This window comes from Pseudoliparis swirei, chromosome 4, assembly GCF_029220125.1.
Source record: "Pseudoliparis swirei isolate HS2019 ecotype Mariana Trench chromosome 4, NWPU_hadal_v1, whole genome shotgun sequence".
Classification (NCBI taxonomy): domain Eukaryota; kingdom Metazoa; phylum Chordata; class Actinopteri; order Perciformes; family Liparidae; genus Pseudoliparis; species Pseudoliparis swirei.
The window spans coordinates 22,515,078-22,528,544 of NC_079391.1; the positions used below are offsets into that span (position 1 = coordinate 22,515,078).

The window sequence follows — 13,467 nt, forward strand, 5'->3', positions numbered from 1 at the left end:
ATCACATCTTATCAGGACGGATGGCCAAAGGCTTACTAATAAACATTCTTACAGCCGCGATAGCCTCATTTAACGCTGAGAGCTGTGGTGTAGTGGCCCTGAAACGTCATCTTGCAGGAGTCAATATAGAAACATATTCAATTCAGTTTATTTTATATAGCCCCAAATCACAAATTACAAATTTGCCTCAGTTGGCTTTACAATCTGAACACATACGACATCCCTGTCCCAGGACCTCACATCGGATCAGGAACAACTCCCAAGAAATAGAAAAAACATTTTCAGGGAAAAAAGGGAAGAAACCTTCAGGAGAGCAACAGAGGAGGATCCCTCTCCAGGATGGACAGAAGCAATAGATGGCATGTATACCGAATATATATATATATATTAAGGCCATGGTGTTCTCCAAACTGGACTTCCGCTACCACCTCATTCAGATCCGGAAGGGAGACAAATGGAAAACAGCCTTCAACACCCCTCTGGGCCATTTGGAGTACCTCGTCAGGCCTCACGAATGCCCCAGTTGTTTTCCAGACCTTGATCAATGATGTCCTCCACAACATGTTCAACCGTTTCATCTTCGTATACCTGGATGATATCCTCATCTCCTCCCGGAACATGGAGGAACACACCCAACACGTCAGGCTTGTGTTGCGCCGGCGACTGGAGAACAAGCTTTTCGTCAAGGCGGAGAAGTGTGAGTTTTATGTGGCTACTGTCGGCTTCATCATCCAGCAGGGCCAGGTCTGAGCAGATCCAGCAAAGGTTCAGGCAGTGGTTGGGTGGCCCACGCCCACCACTCACAAACAGTTACAGCGGTTCCTTGGATTTGCCAATTTCTACAGACGGTTCATCCGAGACGACAGCGAAGTAGCTGCCACCCTCACGCAACTCACCTCAACTGCCGCCCCATTTTCTTGGACTCCGGATGCAGACTCTGCTTTTGCCACACTGAAGAGACTATTCTGTGTTAATTTAGCCAGATCCCTCTCTACAGTTCGTGCTTCGGATTTAGGGGTCAGGGCTGTCCTCTCTCAGCGGGCCCATTGGGATCAGAAGATGCACGTCTGCGCCTTCGTTTCCCGGCGTCTTTCACCTGCGGCCCCTGGTCGTCTTCCACAACATCCTCGACGTGTCCGCCTACAACGCCTGTCATATTCATTGAATGTGTTGTAACTCTGTAATGCTGGTCATTCGGTACACATGACATCTATTGCTTCGGTCCATCCGGGGAGAGGGATCCCTCTCCTCAATGTCTCTTCCCCCTTTTTGTTTTTCCTGATCCGATGTGAGATCCTGGGACAGGGATGTTGTATGTGTACAGATGGCAAACTTAGCACTCTGAGGCAAATTTGTGATTTGTGTGGGGCTATACAAAATAAACTCAACTGTTGAATTGAATTGAATAAGAGTGCGAAGAAAAGATGTCCGTGGAGGGACACAATCCTTTCCCTTCCCCATTCGAAGGGTAATGGCTCCACCTCCTGGTCAAAGAAAAGTACTAAATACAAGACATTTTCTTCCTCCCAGCCCCTCTCCAAAGAAAAACTCCCAGTAAAGGTGCGTTCACATCAAAAGCGAAACTATTTTTCGCGTCGCCCAAAACGCGTGAGTTTACTCGCTCGACCATTCACCGTGTTCTCACCATAAACGTCGAGACGCTCCGCGAGGGGCGGGGCTTATATCCGTGTCTCGTCTCCGTAAAGAGCGTTATCTCCTTCATCCACCAGAATAACTAACCACTAGTTCTGCTTTATATTTGTTGTGGACATCCCACACACTGACGCCCTCGTGTTTGGGTTGATGACATCACCCGTAGGCTCACTCAGCTCGGTCACTTTCACCGATGAAGTTACTGTTACGTCTGAAAGACTTCCGCTTCCAGCGCTACGAGAGAGAACTCAAGAGCTGATTGGCCCGAGTTGCGAGATTACCGCCTCAAAATTGAAATATTTCAACTCGGGGTGAAAATTGCGCCGCTGTAAGCGCGTCGGCCACATCGTGTCGCCCCAAACGCCCCAAACGCGCCGCCCGGAAAAATATTGCGTCTATCGCAGCCACATGCGTCTGTACGTTGACTTTACATGGGATTCGGTTGCGCGAAAAAAATAGTTTCGGTTTTGGTGTGAACGCACCTTAAGTTAAGACAAACAGAAAAAAAACCTTTACCGTAAAAAACAACAAAAAGAAAGAAACCTTGAGGAAAGCAACAGAGGATTATCTCCCCGGATGGACAGAATCAATAGATGTCATGTGTACAGAATAAACAGAGTTCTTCGATGGAGTTGGCAAATGACTGTAAAACGCCTGTTGGAACCTCTTTCTCCTCTGTGTAAAATGTGTACAAATTTGATGTTGGGGGAAGTATCTATCAGGGCAACATGTTTTGGTCGAAAAAAAAAAAAAGGTACTAAATGCACTAAACTTCGTGCGCATGATTGATCTGACCGTCTTGGTAATTAAAAACCAAGCCAACTCCAATGTAATGACACTCATGGCGGGAAGAAGAAATATCTCACCGTTAAGGTGCGTTCACATCAAAAGCGAGGCGATTTTTCCCATCGCCCAAAAAGCGTGCGTTTACTCGCTCAACCATTTGCCGTGTTACATTACATTACATTACATGTCATTTAGCAGACGCTTTTATCCAAAGCGACTTACAATAAGTGCATTCAACCTAGAGTATAAACTAAGAACAACAAGAATACAGGAAGTAACATTTCCTCAACATAGTCGAACTACAAAAGTACCAGAAGTAAGTGCTATTTAAGTGCCACTGAAATGCAAATCTGTGTTTTAATCCAGATATTGTCGGAAAAGGTGTGTTTTCAGTCTCCGGCGGAAGATGTAGAGACTTTCTGCTGTCCTGATGTCAGCGGGGAGCTCGTTCCACCACTGAGGAGCCAGGACAGCAAACAGTCTGGATTTCGAGTGATTAGCTCGAGGTGCAGGAGTCACAAGTCGATTGGCTATTGCCGAGCGGAGCGAACGTGCCGGGGTGTACGGTGTGACCATATCCCGGATGTAGACGGGGCCCGATCCGTTCAGAGCACGGTACGCCAGAACCAGTGTTTTGAAGCGGATGCGGGCAGCCACCGGTAACCAGTGAAGAGAGCGGAGGAGTGGTGTGGGTGAATTTTGGGAGACTGAAGACCAGTCGAGCTGCTGCATTCTTAGCGGGTAGACCAGCCAGGAGGGAGTTGCAGTAGTCAAGGCGTGAAATGATCAGAGCCTGGACCAGAACCTGTGCCGCCTTCTGAGTAAGAAGAGGCCGTATTCTCCTGATGTTGTGCAGCATGTACCTACAGGAACGCGTTGTCGCAGTGATGTTGGCCGTCAGGGAGAGTTGACTGTCTAGTGTCACCCCGAGGTTCCTGGCAGTCAGGGTAGGGGCCAACACGGAGCTGTTGAAGGTGGTAGTTAGGTCATGGGTGGGGGAGCCTTTCCCTGGAAGGAATAGTAGATCGGTCTTGTCAGGGTTGATTTTCAGGTGGTGAGCAGACATCCACTGAGAGATGTCGGTCAGACAGGCAGAGATTCGCGCCGCCACCGGTGTTTCGGACGGTGGCAATGAGCAGATCAGTTGGGTGTCATCGGCATAGCTATGGTAGGAGAAGCCATGCGAACGAATGACAGAGCCGAGAGAATTTGTGTACAGAGAGAAGAGCAGGGGACCCAGGACGGAGTCTTGAGGAACCCCAGTAGTGAGAGGACAAGGATCAGACACAGATCCTCTCCAAGTTACCCGGTAAGTGCGGTCGTTAAGGTAGGAAGAGAAAAGAGCGAGTGCAGTGCCTGAGATCCCCAGGTCCTGAAGAGAAGAGATAAGGATCTGGTGGTTCACGGTGTCAAATGCTGCAGAAAGGTCTAAAAGGATAAGGACAGAGTAGAGAGAGGCTGCTCTAGCAGTGTTAAGCTGCTCGGAGACAGCAAGGAGGGCACATTATAACGAAAACTAAACTTTTGTGTGGATTTTTTGAATAGAAGATAATCCAAGATCATTTTACTATCCATTTTAGGCTTTAATATTTACATAGATTATAGTCTCGTAGGAGACTGGCAAAAATTGCCATAGCTGACTATTTCAAGTCATCTCGGCAGGGTATTGGGTTAAGTTTTCAACCAGCAATAATCACGTCTCAGTATAACTTCCTCGACTATGAAATTGCCACTGCGAAGGGATGCATGCTGCTCACACAAGATTAAACAGTACCTAGGTCAACAGTCACACAGCACATGGTGCATTACCTCACCCTCATAGGGTTTGAGGTAATGTCAATGGTGTATTTGACTGGCTCGTTGATTACAGACCACGCCTTCTCCATGTATTTGAACTCAAGGCGGGAAGAATTCGACCGTTAGCCTTACTTACTTTCTGAGACCACTGTGGTAAGAAAGGATAACAATGGAAAAACATATTTGATCATGAGCTTGGTAAAAATATCGTACATTATAGCCCAAACGTAGGTTTTTCTCATTGAATTTGTGAATAGAAGATGATCCAAGAACATTTTACAATCCATTTTAGGGTATAATATTTACATAGATTATAGTCTCGTAGGAGATTGCACATTATAAGGAAAACTGAACTTTTGTGTGGATTTTTTGAATAGAAGATGATCCAAGATCATTTTACTATCCATCTTAGGGTTTAATATTTACAAAGATTATAGTCTCGTAGGAGACTGGCAAAAATTGCCATAGCTGACTATATTTCAAGTCATCTCGGCGGGGTATTGGGTTAAGTTTTCAACAAGCAATAATCACGTCTCAGTATAACTTCCTCGACTATGAAATTGCCACTGCGAAGGGATGCATACTGCTCACACAAGATTAAACAGTACCTAGGTCACATGTGTCAAACTCAAGGCCCGCGGGCCGAATGCGGCCCGACACGTCATTTGATGTGGCCCCTGACGGCTTGAAAGACATAAGATCACCTTTTCTTAAAGACATTGAAGAAAACTATCCATTGCTTTTATTTTGAAGGTTTCAAAGTAAATGGATTGATGTTATAATATTAGAGACATTTTCTTTTGATGTGGCCCCCTGACGGCTTGAAAGACATATGATCACCTTTTCTTAAAGACATTTAAGAAGAATATACTGTGCTTTTATTTTGAAGGTTTCAAATTAATTGGAATTATATTATAACATTTGAGAAATGTTCTTATGTATAACATTTCTACACTCAAATAAACAATAATCAAATGCAAAGAGAGTTATTTAACAATATGTGTGAGTAGTTTATATATTTATGTTTCAGTACTGGCCCTTTAAGAGGCGGCCATGATGCTGATATGGCCCACGGTGAAGATGAGTTTGACACCCTTGACCTAGGTCAACAGTCACACAGCACATGGTGCATTACCTCACCCAAATAGGGTTTGAGGTAATTCAATTCAATTCAATTCAGTTTATTTGTATAGCCCAATTTCACAAATTACAAATTTGTCTCGGAGTGCTTTACAATCTGTACACATAGACATCCCTGCCCCAAAACCTCACATCGGACCAGGAAAAACTCCCAAATAACCCTTCAGGGGAAAAAGGGAAGAAACCTGGAGGAGAGCAACAGAGGAGGATCCCTCTCCTAGGATGGACAGATGCAATAGATGTAATGTGTACAGAAGGACAGATTTAGAGTTAAAATACATTCAATGAATATGACAGAGTGTATGAATAGTTCATAGTAGGCATATTCCACGATGGAGACCTCCACGATCCATCAGGCAGATGGCGGTGGGGAGGAGGAGGGCGAGTCTCAACAGGACAGTGGCGTAGTCATGAGCAGGAATTCCACGACCCAGACGATCCATCAGGCAGATAGGATCTATGCCGTCTCATAGGGTCCGATGACCCCATGAGACGTAAAGTCAAAAGGACTTCCGGGGAGAAAGCAGAGTTAGTAACGTGTGATTGAGAGATGAAAATTCATCCTTAAGGAGAGAAAAAAGAGGAGATAGGTACTCAGTGCATCCTAAAACGTCCCCCGGCAGCTATAAGCCTATAGCAGCATATCAAGGGGCTGGACCAGGGCAAACCTGATTCAGCCCTAACTATAAGCTCTGTCAAAGAGGAAGGTCTTAAGTCTACTCTTAAACGAGGTGACTGTGTCTGCCTCCCGGACTGAAATTGGAAGCTGGTTCCATAGAAGAGGAGCTTGATAACTAAAGGCTCTGGTGTATTTGACTGGCTCGTTGATTACAGACCACGCCTTCTCTATGTATTTGAACTCAAGCCGGGAAGAATTCGACCGTTACCCTTACTTACTTTATGAGACCACTGTGGTAAGAAAGGATAACAATGGAAAAACATATTTGATCATGAGCTTGGTAAAAATATCGTACATTATAGCCCAAATTTAGGATTTTCTCATTGAATTTGTGAATAGAAGATGATCCATAAACATTTAACAATCCATTTTAGGGTATAATATTTACATAGATTATAGTCTCGTAGGAGACTGGCAAAAATTGCCATAGCTGACTATATTTCAAGTCAACTCGGCGGGGTATTGGGTTAAGTTTTCAACCAGCAATAATCATGTCTCAGTATAACTTCCTCGACTATGAAATTGCCACTGCGAAGGGATGCATGCTGCTCACACAAGATTAAACAGTACCTAGGTCAACAGTCACACAGCACATGGTGCATTACCTCACCCTAATAGGGTTTGAGGTAATGTCAATGGTGTATTTGACTGGCTCGTTGATTACAGACCACGCCTTCTCCATGTATTTGAACTCAAGGCGGGAAGAATTCGACCGTTAGCCTTACTTACTTTATGAGACCACTGTGGTAAGAAAGGATAACAATGGAAAGACATATTTGATCATGAGTTTTAGGCTGGTAGAAATATCGTACATTATAGCCCAAACTGAGCTTTTTATTGAATTTTTGTTATAAAAGATGATCCAAGAAAATGTTCCTGACCATTTTAGGGTATAATATTTACATATATTATAGTCTCCTTGGAGATTGCACATTATAAGGAAAACTGAACTTTAGTGTGGATTTTTTGAATAGGAGATAATCCAAGATCATTTTACGATCCATTTTAGGCTTTAATATTTATATAGATTATAGTCTCGTAGGAGACTGGCAAAAATTGCCATAGCTGACTATATTTCAATTCATCTCGGCGGGGTATTGGGTTAAGTTTTCAACCAGCAATAATCACGTCTCAGTATAACTTCCTCGACTATGAAATTGCCACTGCGAAGGGATGCATACCTCTCTCAGAAGATTAAACAGTACCTAGGTCAACAGTCAGACAGCACATGGTGCATTACCTCACCCTAATAGGGTTTGAGGTAATGTCAACGGTGTATTTGACTGGCTCGTTGATTACAGACCACGCCTTCTCTCTGTATTTGAACTCAAGGCGGGAAGAATTCGACCATTAGCCTTACTTACTTTATGAGACCACTGTGGTAAGAAAGGATAACAATGGAAAAACATATTTGATCATGAGCTTGGTAAAAATATCGTACATTATAGCCCAAACGTAGGTTTTTCTCATTGAATTTGTGAATAGAAGATGATCCAAGAACATTTTACAATCCATTTTAGGGTATAATATTTACATAGATTATAGTCTCGTAGGAGATTGCACATTATACGGAAAACTGAACTTTTGTGTGGACTTTTTGAAGAGAAGATGATCCAAGAACATTTTACAATCCATTTATGGTATAATATTTACACAGATTATAGTCTCGTAGGAGACTGGCAAAAATTGCCATAGCTGACTATATTTCAAGTCAACTCGGCGGGGTATTGGGTTAAGTTTTCAACCAGCAATAATCATGTCTCAGTATAACTTCCTCGACTATGAAATTGCCACTGCGAAGGGATGCATGCTGCTAACACAAGATTAAACAGTACCTAGGTCAACAGTCACACAGCACATGGTGCATTACCTCACCCTAATAGGGTTTGAGGTAATGTCAATGGTGTATTTGACTGGCTCGTTGATTACAGACCACGCCTTCTCTCTGTATTTGAACTCAAGGCGGGAAGAATTCGACCGTTAGCCTTACTTACTTTATGAGACCACTGTGGTAAGAAAGGATAACAATGGAAAAACATATTTGATCATGAGCTTGGTAAAAATATCGTACATTATAGCCCAAACTTAGGTTTTTCTCATTGAATTTTTGAATAGAAGATGATCCAAGAACATTTTACAATCCATTTTAGGGTATAATATTTACATAGATTATAGTCTCGTAGGAGATTGCACATTATAAGGAAAACTGAACTTTTGTGTGGATTTTTTGAATAGAAGATGATCCAAGATCAGTTTACTATCCATCTTAGGGTTTAATATTTACAAAGATTATAGTCTCGTAGGAGACTGGCAAAAATTGCCATAGCTTACTATATTTCAAGTCATCTCGGTGGGGTATTGGGTTAAGTTTTCAACAAGCAATAATCACGTCTCAGTATAACTTCCTCGACTATGAAATTGCCACTGCGAAGGGATGCATGCTGCTCTCACAAGATTAAACAGTACCTAGGTCAACAGTCACACAGCACATGGTGCATTACCTCACCCTAATAGGGTTTGAGGTAATGTCAATGGTGTATTTGACTGGCTCGTTGATTACAGACCACGTCTTCTCCATGTATTTGAACTCAAGGCGGGAAGAATTTGACCGTTAGCCTTACTTACTTTATGAGACCACTGTGGTAAGAAAGGATAACAATGGAAAAACATATTTGATCATGAGCTTGGTAAAAATATCGTACATTATAGCCCAAATTTAGGTTTTTCTCATTGAATTTGTGAATAGAAGATGATCCAAGAACATTTTACAATCCATTTTAGGGTATAATATTTACATAGATTATAGTCTCGTAGGAGATTGCACATTATAAGGAAAATTGAACTTTTGTGTGGATTTTTTGAATAGAAGATGATCCAAGAACATTTTACAATCCATTTATGGTATAATATTTACATAGATTATAGTCTCGTAGGAGATTGCACATTATACGGAAAACTGAACTTTTTGAAGAGAAGATGATCCAAGAACATTTTACAATCCATTTTAGGGTATAATATTTACACAGATTATAGTCTCGTAAGAGACTGGCAAAAATTGCCATAGCTGACTATATTTCAAGTCAACTCGGCGGGGTATTGGGTTAAGTTTTCAACCAGCAATAATCATGTCTCAGTATAACTTCCTCGACTATGAAATTGCCACTGCGAAGGGATGCATGCTGCTCACACAAGATTAAACAGTACCTAGGTCAACAGTCACACAGCACATGGTGCATTACCTCACCCTAATAGGGTTTGAGGTAATGTCAATGGTGTATTTGACTGGCTCGTTGATTACAGACCACGCCTTCTCCATGTATTTGAACTCAAGGCGGGAAGAATTCGACCGTTAGCCTTACTTACTTTATGAGACCACTGTGGTAAGAAAGGATAACAATGGAAAAACATATTTGATCATGAGCTTGGTAAAAAATATCGTACATTATAGCCCAAACGTAGGTTTTTCTCATTGAATTTGTGAATAGAAGATGATCCAAGAACATTTTACAATCCATTTTAGGGTATAATATTTACATAGATTATAGTCTCGTAGGAGATTGCACATTATAAGGAAAACTGAACTTTTGTGTGGATTTTTTGAATAGAAGATGATCCAAGATCATTTTACTATCCATCTTAGGGTTTAATATTTACAAAGATTATAGTCTCGTAGGAGACTGGCAAAAATTGCCATAGCTGACTATATTTCAAGTCATCTCGGCGGGGTATTGGGTTAAGTTTTCAACAAGCAATAATCACGTCTCAGTATAACTTCCTCGACTATGAAATTGCCACTGCGCAGGGATGCATACTGGTCACACAAGATTAAACAGTACCTAGGTCAACAGTCACACAGCACATGGTGCATTACCTCACCCTAATAGGGTTTGAGGTAATGTCAATGGTGTATTTGACTGGCTCGTTGATTACAGACCACGCCTTCTCTCTGTATTTGAACTCAAGGCGGAATAGAATCGACCGTTAGCCTTACTTACTTTATGAGACCACTGTGGTAAGAAAGGATAACAATGGAAAAACATATTTGATCATGAGCTTGGTAAAATATCGTACATTATAGCCCAAACGAGGTTTTTCTCATTGAATTTGTGAATAGAAGATGATCCAAGAACATTTTACAATCCATTTTAGGGTATAATATTTACATAGATTATAGTCTCGGAGATTGCACATTATAAGGAAAACTGAACTTTAGTGTGGATTTTGAATAGAAGATGATCCAAGATCATTTTACAATCCATTTTATTTAATATTTTACACAGATTATAGTCTCGAGGAGATCATAAAATTGCCATAGCTGACTATATTTCAAGTCAACTCATCGGCGGGTATTGGGTTGTTTTCAACCAGCAATAATCATGTCTCAGTATAACTTCCTCGACTATGAAATTGCCATCATGAAGGGATGCATGCTGCTCACACAAGATTAAACAGTACCTAGGTCAACAGTCACACAGACATGGTGCATTACCTCACCCTAATAGGGTTTGAGGTAATGTCAATGGTGTATTTGACTGGCTCGTGGATTACAGACCACTCCTTCTCCATGAATTTGAACTCAAGGCGGAAGAATTGACCGTTAGCCTTACTTACTTTATGAGACCACTGTGGTAAGAAAGGATAACAATGGAAAACATATTTGATCATGAGCTTGGTAAAATATCGTATATTATAGCCCAAACGTAGGTTTTTCTCATTGAATTTGTGAATAGAAGATGATCCAAGAACATTTTACAATCCATTTTAGGGTATAATATTTACATAGATTATAGTCTCGTAGGAGATTGCACATTATAAAACTGAACTTTGTGTGGATTTTTGAATAGAAGATGATCCAAGATCATTTTACTATCCATTTTAGGGTTAATATTTACAAAGATTATAGTCTCAGAGGAGATCATAAAATTGCCATAGCTGACTATATTTCAAGTCATCTCGGCGGGTATTGTTGTTTTTTCAACCAGCAATAATCACGTCTCAGTATAACTTCCTCGACTATGAAATTGCCACTGCGAAGGGATGCATACTGCTCACACAAGATTAAACACCTAGGTCAGTCACACAGGTCATTACAGTGCATTACCTCACCCTAATAGGGTTTGAGGTAATGTCAATGGTGTATTTGACTGATTACAGACCACGCCTTCTCCATGTATTTGAACTCAAGGCGGAAGAATTAGACCGTTAGCCTTACTTACTTTATGAGACCACTGTGGTAAGAAAGGATAACAATGGAAAACATATTTGATCATGAGTTTTAGCCTGTAGAAATATGTACATTATAGCCCAAACTGAGCTTTTTATTGAATTTTGTAATAAAAGATGATCCAAGAAAATGTTCCTGACCATTTTAGGGTATACTATTATATATTATAGTCTCCTTGAGATTGCATTATAAGGAAAACTGAACTTTTTAGTGTGATTTTTGAATAGATAATCCAAGATCATTTTACTGATCCATTTTAGGGTTTAATATTTACATAGATTATAGTCTCGTAGAGAGACTCATAAAAATTGACATAGCTATATTTCAATCCAATCGGTATTGGGTTAAGTCAACCAGCAATAATCACGCTCAGTATAACTTCCAATTGTATTTGACTCTGAAGATTACAGAACAGTACTCTAGGTGAACAGTCAGACAAAGCATTGGCCATTACCTACCCTAATAGGGTTTGAGGTAATGTCAATGTATTTGAGATTACAGACCACGCCTTCTCCATGTATTTGAGGAAGAATTCTTACTTACTTTATGAGACCACTGTGGTAAGAAAGGATAACAATGGAAAAACATATTTGATCATGAGCTTGGTAAAAATATCGTACATTATAGCCAAAACTTAGGTTTTTCTCATTGAATTTGTGAACAGAAGATGATCCAAGAACATTTTACAATCCATTTTAGGGTATTATATTGACATATATTATAGTCTCGTAGGAGATTGCACATTATAAGGAAAACTGAACTTTTGTGTGGATTTTTTGAATAGAAGATGATCCAAGATCATTTTACAATCCATTTATGGTATAATATTTACACAGATTATAGTCTCGTAGGAGACTGGCAAAAATTGCCATAGCTGACTATATTTCAAGTCAACTCAGCGGGGTATTGGGTTAAGTTTTCAACCAGCAATAATCATGTCTCAGTATAACTTCCTCGACTATGAAATTGCCACTGCGAAGGGATGCATGCTGCTCACACAAGATTAAACAGTACCTAGGTCAACAGTCACACAGCACATGGTGCATTACCTCACCCTAATAGGGTTTGAGGTAATGTCAATGGTGTATTTGACTGGCTCGTTGATTACAGACCACGCCTTCTCCATGTATTTGAACTCAAGGCCGGAAGAATTCGACCGTTAGCCTTACTTACTTTATGAGACCACTGTGGTAAGAAAGGATAACAATGGAAAAACATATTTGATCATGAGCTGGTAGAAATATCGTACATTATAGCCCAAACGTAGGTTTTTCTCATTGAATTTGAATAGAAGATGATCCAAGAACATTTTACAATCCATTTTAGGGTATAATATTTACATAGATTATAGTCTCAGGAGATTGCACATTATACGGAAAACTGAACTTTTGTGTGGACTTTTTGAAGAGAAGATGATCCAAGATCATGTTACTATCCATTTTAGGGCTTAATATTTACAGATTATAGTCTCAGGAGACTGGCATAAAATTGCCATAGCTGACTATATTTCAAGTCATCTCGGCATTGGGTATTAAGTTTTCAACCAGCAATAATCACGTCTCAGTATAACTTCCTCGACTATGAAATTGCCACTGCAAGGGATGCATACTGCTCACACAAGATTAAACAGTACCTAGGTCAACAGTCACACAGCACATGGTGCATTACCTCACCCTAATAGGGTTTGAGGTAATGTCAATGGTGTATTTGACTGGCTCGTTGATTACAGCCCACGCCTTCTCTATGTATTTGAACTCAAGGCGGAAGAATTCGACCGTTAGCCTTACTTACTTTATGAGACCACTGTGGTAAGAAAGGATAACAATGGAAAACATATTTGATCATGAGTTTATGGTAGAAATATCGTATTATAGCCCAAACTGAGCTTTTTATTGAATTTGAATAAAAGATGATCCAAGAAAATGTTCCTGACCATTAAACTGAACTTTAGTGTGATTTTGAATAGAAGATGATCCAAGAACATTTTACAATCCATTTTAGGGTATAATATTTACATAGATTATAGTCTCGTAGGAGATTGGCATTATAAGGAAAACTGAACTTATATTTCAAGTCACAGCAATATCATGTCTCAGTATAACTTCCTCGATGAAAATTGCCCATAAGGGATGCATCAAGATTAAACAGTACCTAGGTCAACAGTCACACAGCACATGGGCATTACCTC

At 40.7% G+C, this 13,467-nt stretch overlaps 12 non-coding genes across 12 annotated transcripts; all 12 read right to left on the bottom strand.

Annotated features, from left to right (window-relative positions):
- Positions 1–4,044: 4,044 nt before the first annotated feature.
- LOC130193361 (U4 spliceosomal RNA) lies at positions 4,045–4,183 on the bottom strand. Its single transcript, XR_008831592.1, has one exon. It is a non-coding gene; the product is annotated as a U4 spliceosomal RNA (small nuclear RNA).
- A 490-nt stretch (positions 4,184–4,673) lies between these two features.
- LOC130193375 (U4 spliceosomal RNA) lies at positions 4,674–4,814 on the bottom strand. The gene has a single exon (XR_008831608.1). It is a non-coding gene; the product is annotated as a U4 spliceosomal RNA (small nuclear RNA).
- A 1,640-nt stretch (positions 4,815–6,454) lies between these two features.
- Positions 6,455–6,595, bottom strand: LOC130193315 (U4 spliceosomal RNA). Its single transcript, XR_008831548.1, has one exon. It is a non-coding gene; the product is annotated as a U4 spliceosomal RNA (small nuclear RNA).
- A 494-nt stretch (positions 6,596–7,089) lies between these two features.
- On the bottom strand, positions 7,090–7,230 carry LOC130193379 (U4 spliceosomal RNA). The gene has a single exon (XR_008831612.1). It is a non-coding gene; the product is annotated as a U4 spliceosomal RNA (small nuclear RNA).
- Positions 7,231–7,719: 489 nt separating this feature from the next.
- Positions 7,720–7,860, bottom strand: LOC130193327 (U4 spliceosomal RNA). Its single transcript, XR_008831559.1, has one exon. It is a non-coding gene; the product is annotated as a U4 spliceosomal RNA (small nuclear RNA).
- Positions 7,861–8,350: 490 nt separating this feature from the next.
- On the bottom strand, positions 8,351–8,491 carry LOC130193385 (U4 spliceosomal RNA). Its single transcript, XR_008831618.1, has one exon. It is a non-coding gene; the product is annotated as a U4 spliceosomal RNA (small nuclear RNA).
- A 597-nt stretch (positions 8,492–9,088) lies between these two features.
- On the bottom strand, positions 9,089–9,229 carry LOC130193377 (U4 spliceosomal RNA). The gene has a single exon (XR_008831610.1). It is a non-coding gene; the product is annotated as a U4 spliceosomal RNA (small nuclear RNA).
- A 491-nt stretch (positions 9,230–9,720) lies between these two features.
- Positions 9,721–9,861, bottom strand: LOC130193339 (U4 spliceosomal RNA). Its single transcript, XR_008831570.1, has one exon. It is a non-coding gene; the product is annotated as a U4 spliceosomal RNA (small nuclear RNA).
- A 481-nt stretch (positions 9,862–10,342) lies between these two features.
- On the bottom strand, positions 10,343–10,480 carry LOC130193395 (U4 spliceosomal RNA). The gene has a single exon (XR_008831630.1). It is a non-coding gene; the product is annotated as a U4 spliceosomal RNA (small nuclear RNA).
- Positions 10,481–10,958: 478 nt separating this feature from the next.
- LOC130193392 (U4 spliceosomal RNA) lies at positions 10,959–11,094 on the bottom strand. Its single transcript, XR_008831627.1, has one exon. It is a non-coding gene; the product is annotated as a U4 spliceosomal RNA (small nuclear RNA).
- Positions 11,095–12,122: 1,028 nt separating this feature from the next.
- On the bottom strand, positions 12,123–12,263 carry LOC130193371 (U4 spliceosomal RNA). The gene has a single exon (XR_008831603.1). It is a non-coding gene; the product is annotated as a U4 spliceosomal RNA (small nuclear RNA).
- Positions 12,264–12,745: 482 nt separating this feature from the next.
- LOC130193394 (U4 spliceosomal RNA) lies at positions 12,746–12,882 on the bottom strand. Its single transcript, XR_008831629.1, has one exon. It is a non-coding gene; the product is annotated as a U4 spliceosomal RNA (small nuclear RNA).
- Positions 12,883–13,467: the final 585 nt, after the last annotated feature.